The sequence below is a fragment of the Sesamum indicum genome, linkage group LG8 (assembly GCF_000512975.1).
Source record: "Sesamum indicum cultivar Zhongzhi No. 13 linkage group LG8, S_indicum_v1.0, whole genome shotgun sequence".
Taxonomy (NCBI): domain Eukaryota; kingdom Viridiplantae; phylum Streptophyta; class Magnoliopsida; order Lamiales; family Pedaliaceae; genus Sesamum; species Sesamum indicum.
The window spans coordinates 2,300,084-2,307,741 of record NC_026152.1 but is presented as its reverse complement, the minus strand read 5'-3'; positions in this window follow the sequence as shown (position 1 = coordinate 2,307,741).

The window sequence follows — 7,658 nt, the reverse complement described above, 5'->3', positions numbered from 1 at the left end:
ATGAATTCATATATGTTTCATTGATTATATTCATGCATCAATTAATTTTTTATAACTAATTAAATATATTCATGTATAATATCAATTCATTATTTACAATTAACTATTATATTCATAGACACATGTATCAATTCATTGGTATAACTTAAATATACATGTTTACATTAATTCGCTGCACTTAAATAACTATTATACCCAATTAAATATATTCATGCATGATGAATGAAACATATACTACATAAATCTCAATATGATAATAAAATAATTCATCACACCATGTCTTCTCATCTAAAAGGCATCGCAAAATCATCCATGAATGATCAAATGCGTAAAGCATTACAGACTTCACATTTTAGTAAATTACCATAATATTTATAATTGTAATATTGATGAATTATTAATTTAGAGTTTTAATGGGACCTAATATTTATAAAGGAATTTTCCAAAAAATTATTATTTTATTATCTTATCGAATTTGATGATTTTTTACAAAGGCCCAAGTCAGGACCGGAAGATTTTATTATTTTAGAGAGTTTATTAATTTATAGAGTATTAATTTATAGAGGTTTTACTGTATTCTCATAAAATTAAAATACGCAATACGAAAAATATTAAAAAAATATAGCACTATGGAATATAAAAATCGAAATTCAATATTAAGATAAAACATAAATTAAACATGTTAGAGTTTATTGTGTCCCAAGGAAGTGGATGTGATAAACCGGAAATAAGACTGCAGCATTCGAAATTAGTAATTCAGGGGTATCATGTCAAAGTAGTTTCAATCATGATTGAGTTATGAACATTGATCCAATTATTCTGTTTATAATTACAATGATACTATCTGTTGCTAGTGATTCTACCTATGCAAATTTGTATCATACGAGTTATGAGTCGTTGGATGAATACATAATAACACATGTTGGTAATTCCCGCATAAAGTTTTTCTATTATCTGCACACCCACTTCACCAAAACCAAAAGAGAAAGAACAAAGATTGGAAAGATTGCGCTTTACAACAACCACTATGTATCTTAAGCATGTGTGCTCCTACTTGTTGAGATAAACAACGGAGCATGGGGTGTGTAAATGATTTCTTATACAAAGTACCTCCCTACATTAAGAAAAGAGTGGGTCGAACTTTAAGCCTGGCTACGTCCCACCTATTCTCAAGAAGGCGTCCCCTTTCCAACCGTCCAATAAAAATTCAGCAATCCTCCACTAGGCAAATAACTTGGACATTCAAGGAAGCCTTTGGCTCTAGTAGGTGTTATATAGTAATTTGTCTGGTTTTACAATCTTCCAAGGTGCTTGCTAGTTTGGAGGGGCAATCAACCTTAAGATTTTCTTCCCTTTGGATTTGTATAAGCTAGAAGCTTTCAATCCTTGCTTTTTTAGCTATGTTATTTGCCTCAAATACTGCACCATGCTCTCTCGTTTAGCTTCGTAAGGTCCTTGTAGTTGTTTAACTAGTAATAGTGAGTCTGAGTACGCTACAAGGTCTCTAGCTCCAACTTCGTATGCCATCCTCATGCCTACCACGATTGCCTCATATTCGACTTCATTATTAAAGGCCTTGAATTTGAATTTGATAGCGAACTCGATATCTTCTCCTTTAGGCGAGGTAATGACTATGCCTGCACCACTTTCTTGTATTGTGGTTGATCTATCTACATGGAGTAACCATATTTCTGTCTTTGGAGTGTCTTCCAAGAGTGTCCCTGTCATCTCGAAGACAAAGTCCGTCAAAGCTTGGGCTTTAATAGCTGTTCATGGTAACTATGAAATTTCATATTCGCTTAATTACTATCGCGCATTTTACCAATCGTCCTGAGGTATTTGGCTTACCCAAGGTTTGCTTTAATTGTAGATTTATCCTTACCCCCATCGGGTATGAAGGAAGTAAGGGCGTAACCTCCTAGCTGTGATTACTAACGCTAGGGCCATCTTTTTTATGGGGATACATCGTCTCTCTGCTATATTGAGTACCTTTCAGGCATAGTATATATTCATCTATTTTTCCTCGACCTCTCGAATGAGGACAGATCTAACTGCTTGAGTATAAGAAAGATAAAGTAGAGGGTGTCCCCAGGTGAAGATTTTACCAACATGGAGAGCCCTACCAAATACTCCTTAAGTTTCTTAAAGGCCTGTTGACAACCAATATCTCACTCGAAGTTCTTTGCTTTCCTTAAATATTTTGAAGAAGGGCAAACTTTTCTCTACATCTTTAAGATACAGCGATTGAGTGCAGCTATCTTTCTAGTCAACTGTTGTACCTCATTAACATTGGTTGATGCCATTATGTCAAGAATAACCCTAACCTTGAGGGGGTTGGCTTCAGTGCCTCTTTATGTCACCATGAATCCCAGGAAATGCCCTCCCCTTACTTTGAATGTGCATTTTCCTGGATTGAACTTTAGTCTATATTTTCTTAAGATTGAGAATGTTTCCTCCAAATCTACAATGTGGTCTTCAGTCTTTTTACTCGTTACTCACACGTCGTCCATGTAGACTTCGATGTTTTTCCCTAGTTGTGGTCGAAATATCTTATCTTCTAAATTAATAGGTGGCTCCTTTATTTTTTAAGCCTAACGGCATTGCTACATAACAAAATGGGCCAACAGAGGTAATGAACTTGACTCTTTTTCGATCTTTAAGAAGAAAGGTTACAAATATGATGGCCATAATCATCTACCAACACCACTAACCTCAACATTAATGCATGGAATATGAAGAGACATATGTTATAATTTAAATATCAAAATGCAATATATACTAACACAATCTAACTACTATGGCTCACTGAATGATGTTCAGTTATTGTAAGTTTGATGAATCCTTCTAAAAAGTCGTATTTTAACCTCATCAGCGGAATCAGTCTTTAAACTTATGGTTTTTATACTTACCACACAGAGTTCAAATCTTTTCCTCATCTAAGTATGCACTTTTATTTTTTTTTCCCAAGTTATGAAATCATCTAGACCATAAGACTCCTTCCTAATACCTACATATTGAGGTGCTCGATTTTTCTGCTACAGAAGTATCCGTTGAAGATGCACCAGAGACAAACAATTGTATTTAGTCAGACCACACATTTTGTGATGAAAGCGAGCTTCCATGGCAAACTTCACCGCAAAGTATCAGCAACCCACTTTAATTCAATCTAGTCGTCCTACCATTTGTGACAAAATGAAAATTAGGGTCATCATAAATGTTTTTGCAAGTGGTAGTTAGCAATAAAATCAGAAAATTACACATATTTGCTATAGTTGTCCTGTTTGTCGCTAATGTTGTTGTTAAATTGCTATATCTTTCTGAAGAATGTAAAAATATTGAATCGTCATAAATTAAAAAGCAACTGTGGTATTCCAAGAAAAGTTCGTCATCACAAATATTGTTGTAAGTTCGCAAACAATCTGATGATGTAGGCAAAAGCCTAGCATATTGGTTGCAAGCGAAGAGATTGAGTAGCTTATAAGCCCCAAGACATCCTTTTCCTAGTGAGGCGCTTTTTCAGGACAAACCCGTAAGGCTCATAAGAAGCCAGAGCGAATAATACTTCGCGCGGTAGCGCATTGATCATTTTGTTGACTATTTTGTTGGACCAAATGTGGTGACCATTTATCTTGTGGGATGAAAAATACAATTGTTCCAAACATAGGCTTTATTCGTTGACTCTTTGTTCGTTTTACATCAATTACTTGTCTCGAGTTAAAAAGGTCTACATATCATGCCTTGTGCAAATTATTTTGATCCTTTAATCTTGAAGTTAAGCTTAATTTCTTAAATGTGTAGCCTAATGAAAAGCTTGTGATAATTAATTTTACATGCCACTATGAATATCCCAAAATTATGTACATATATTTTTAGATATATATAATGGCCAAAACACAATTAATAGTCACAAGTTTTGTTTTAAACACTGAAAGATATATGAGATTAATAGTTTTCCACCACGACTAATAAGATCCACTTTACTGAAATAAACTTAATTCGACTTCTAAAAGAGTTATAGATAGATATTGTTGTTTAAGATTATTTACATTGAGACCATCAATTGAAGATTTAATAAAAGGTGGTATTTCATGATTAAATAAAAAAATAAGGAAATTAATTAAAAATAAATTGTATTTTTAATCCCACGGGATAGAGGATCCAACACTTTTGGTCCCAAATTCATTTTTCGTCAAACACTGGCAGCCACGCATGTCATGTGTGTGTTGCCATCTATTTGTTACGGACATTAGGAGATAATGTTGAATGTGTCAAAGAAGCCAAGTTTAGGACCATTTTAGATTTAGTGCGAGCTCAAAACTAAATGAGTAGACCGCCCCTATTATGTGGCATAAAAATTGCAATTTTTTCGTAAAGTTTATCTTATATATTGTTTTACATGTTAATATCATAATTTGATTTCGCAATATAATCCGCCTCTATATGTTCCACCATCATTAATTTGGGTTGTCTTTATAATGAAAGAAAAAATAATAAAGTCGCTGCATTTGTCACTGAATTGTGGCAAAACAATACCGTGACTATTGTTGTGCCAAGGTTGCAATGAATCTCATTTGCTCAAATTAGCGACAGTATTTGTAACAAGTTGCAATGATATTGCTGCCCAACCAGGTTGCAAACATTTGAGAACAAATTGTTGTCGCAAACATTCGTCATGGTTTGCGACAAAATTTGCAACGGTTGTCTTGTAATACTAATGATCCTAGAAAATTAGTCACAAAAGTTGTTACAATTTGCAGAATTTATGAATTTTCGGCATTAGTCTTTAAATTGCAAATTTTCTTTAATTACATGACCAAATTATTAAAATTGATTTAAGTAAGATCAAAATTGGCACCCTATATACTTACAGGACTAAAATTATAATTTTTTCCATTATAAAGCGCACAAAGAAATTCGACTAGTTTAGATTTTGGATTAGTTCTGCTAGTTATAAGTTCACAACTACTTCTCAAGAGGAAACAAACAAAAATAGCATAGTCCTTCTAGTAATCTTACCGGTTCTCAAGAAAGAACAAATTACAAGTTCCCGCCAACTCCATCATTTATAGCTACTTCCACACCTTCACTTCAGTATCTCTAAGTTAATTTCTACCACATTCAATCGATGTTTGAAAACTGGACCAGTGATTAAATTTGATAAATTATCGAATCATTGGATTGATCAGACCATATTGAAAAGATCGATTAACTCGAAATATATTATATACATGTATATTTTTGCAGCATATCAATACATTATATATGATCAAATTGTTAAATAAATTCAATTTATAACAAAATTAATAAAAAAAAATGTATAATTTATAAATAAATACAATCTTTAACAAATTAAAAATAAAAAACCAACAAATCTCTTGGAGGAAACAAATTAAATCAAAATCCAAACTAACAAAAATTTTAAAATCTAAAAAGCCCACAAACTATTGAAGCTTTAACGCTTTGTTGCTTCCCCGTTTGGATCAAATAAACGTAGCAATTGGTGTCTCTAAATTTTTAATAATAAAAAAGCTCAAAAAAGATTGGGGAGAAAGAAGTAGATGAAGAAGAAGACGGGAAGAAAACTTGTATTGGCTTTTAAAAGTGGCTCATTGTCCCATATTGGAAAAGCATTAGGCTATAAATATGGAAAAGTTTAAAAATTAACAATTGAACCATTTTGAAGAAAAGATAGGCAGCAAAACAACCATTAATTTTCACTAGAATTGATAACAAGCAACCTGAAAAGAGGGAGATGAAGATATTTAGAGTGAAAAACAAATAAAGAAAGAACCTTTGAGAAACCATAGCCCATTTTTCTCAAATTTGGGTGTGTAAATATATTGCTCTTAGAGAAAAAAAAAAAAAGAAAAAAAAGCTTATTATAGCTGTGGAATAGAGCTTCTATTAAAGACTTCTTCGACAAAAATTAATATTCAAAGTAGGTTTTAGACATCCTGTTGTGAACATCGAAACACGTTCAGCATCAATATGGATTGGCCACCCTTACTTGATTTAAATCCTTAAATAATCTTTTGGTCCGTAAACAAAAAAATCTTTTTCTTACTAGTCATTTCAGCCAATTGTCCGTCAAAAATCAAACGAAAAGGAATCATGTGTCATACACATGAGGCTAGGAATGATGTCCGTAAACAAAAAAATCTTTTTTTTACTAGCCATTTCAGCCAATTGGCCGTTAAATCAAACCAAAGGAGTCGTGTGTCACACACATGAGGCGAGGAATGAGGCGAAAAACGAGATCATTTCTATCTAATGTTTAAATGGTCAACTAACAGAAATGATCCAAAGCATGGTGAACAAAAAAGTATCAGTCCAAGAATCGAAAGTGTTATTTTTCTTGATATGAAACTAAAATCAAATAAATGTTATTATTTAGGGACTAAAAGTATAAGTTTTCTCTATATTGAACTAGTAATTACAATATAACCAAGCTATATCTAATGAAGTATATATTCTGCAACCATGTAAAGGAAAAAAGAAGATGTAATAAACGAACCACATGCTGATTTTATCCTACGTACTCACATTAATTGCTACTGCATTTATATAATCAATTTATATTATTACATTTAACAAATCCTCAAAAAACACACACACACACATGATTTTATCCTTAGATCTTTTAGTTCTTCAGTCAATGTTCTGGATAATTTCATTTTTGGTCCCTTAAAATAATTAATCGCTGAATTATTTTCGGTATCCCATATTCCAATCTTATCAAATTGGTCCTCATTTTTTTTAAAGTTAGACGTCGAGACCATTTGTTAACCATTTAAAATAGTGTAAGGACCTTTTTGGAGGATAAAAAAGGTAACAAACCAACAATAAAAGCCAAATATTAACAGCCCCTTACATGCCATAGGGAAAATAGGTGTGAGGCACAATTTTGGTTGAAAATAGTCAAAATTAAGAGAAATACACTTTTGGTCCCTTAAGTTGGTCACTAAATCACTTTTGGTACTTTATATTCCAACATCATCAATTTTGGTCCCCAAAATTTCGGAAAATGATCAAGACTATCAACTTAGTCCTGAGCAAAAAAGACCCCTCCTTTAGTACTCTAGACAGTGACCAAGAAATAGTGATGATTGACATTGATCACTTTAGAAAAACTTGATATCCAAAATTGATATAGTTAGAATATAGGATACCAAAATGATATAACGACTAACTCAAGGACCAAAAGTGAAATCATCCCATGAATGTTCAGTGTGAATGGAAATAAAAGGTGCCCTTGAAACCCTGACAGCCTTTAATTTTGCAAGTAGCTATAATTTTTGAAAGGCTCTAGTTACTCAAGATTTCAATGAATGATTTTCCTAAACTACTAGTTTCATCCATTAGATTTCAATGAACCAAATCTATGTTTCCTTCGCTGTCTCCCGCTATATAAACATAGGAGTTTGTAAAGACAGACAAACAAAAACAAGTCTGTCCAAACATAATATATATATATATATATATTATAATATATAAATATATTATAATATATCAATTGATCCTTTTTCTGGATCATCAATCAAGAATGGCAAAGATGTTGGTTGTATTGCTTGTGGTAAGTGTTTTGCTTTCATCAACAGTGGACAGCAAAAGTATCAACTACAGTGGTCTTGCATCTAACGGTACTCCGAAGCATACAT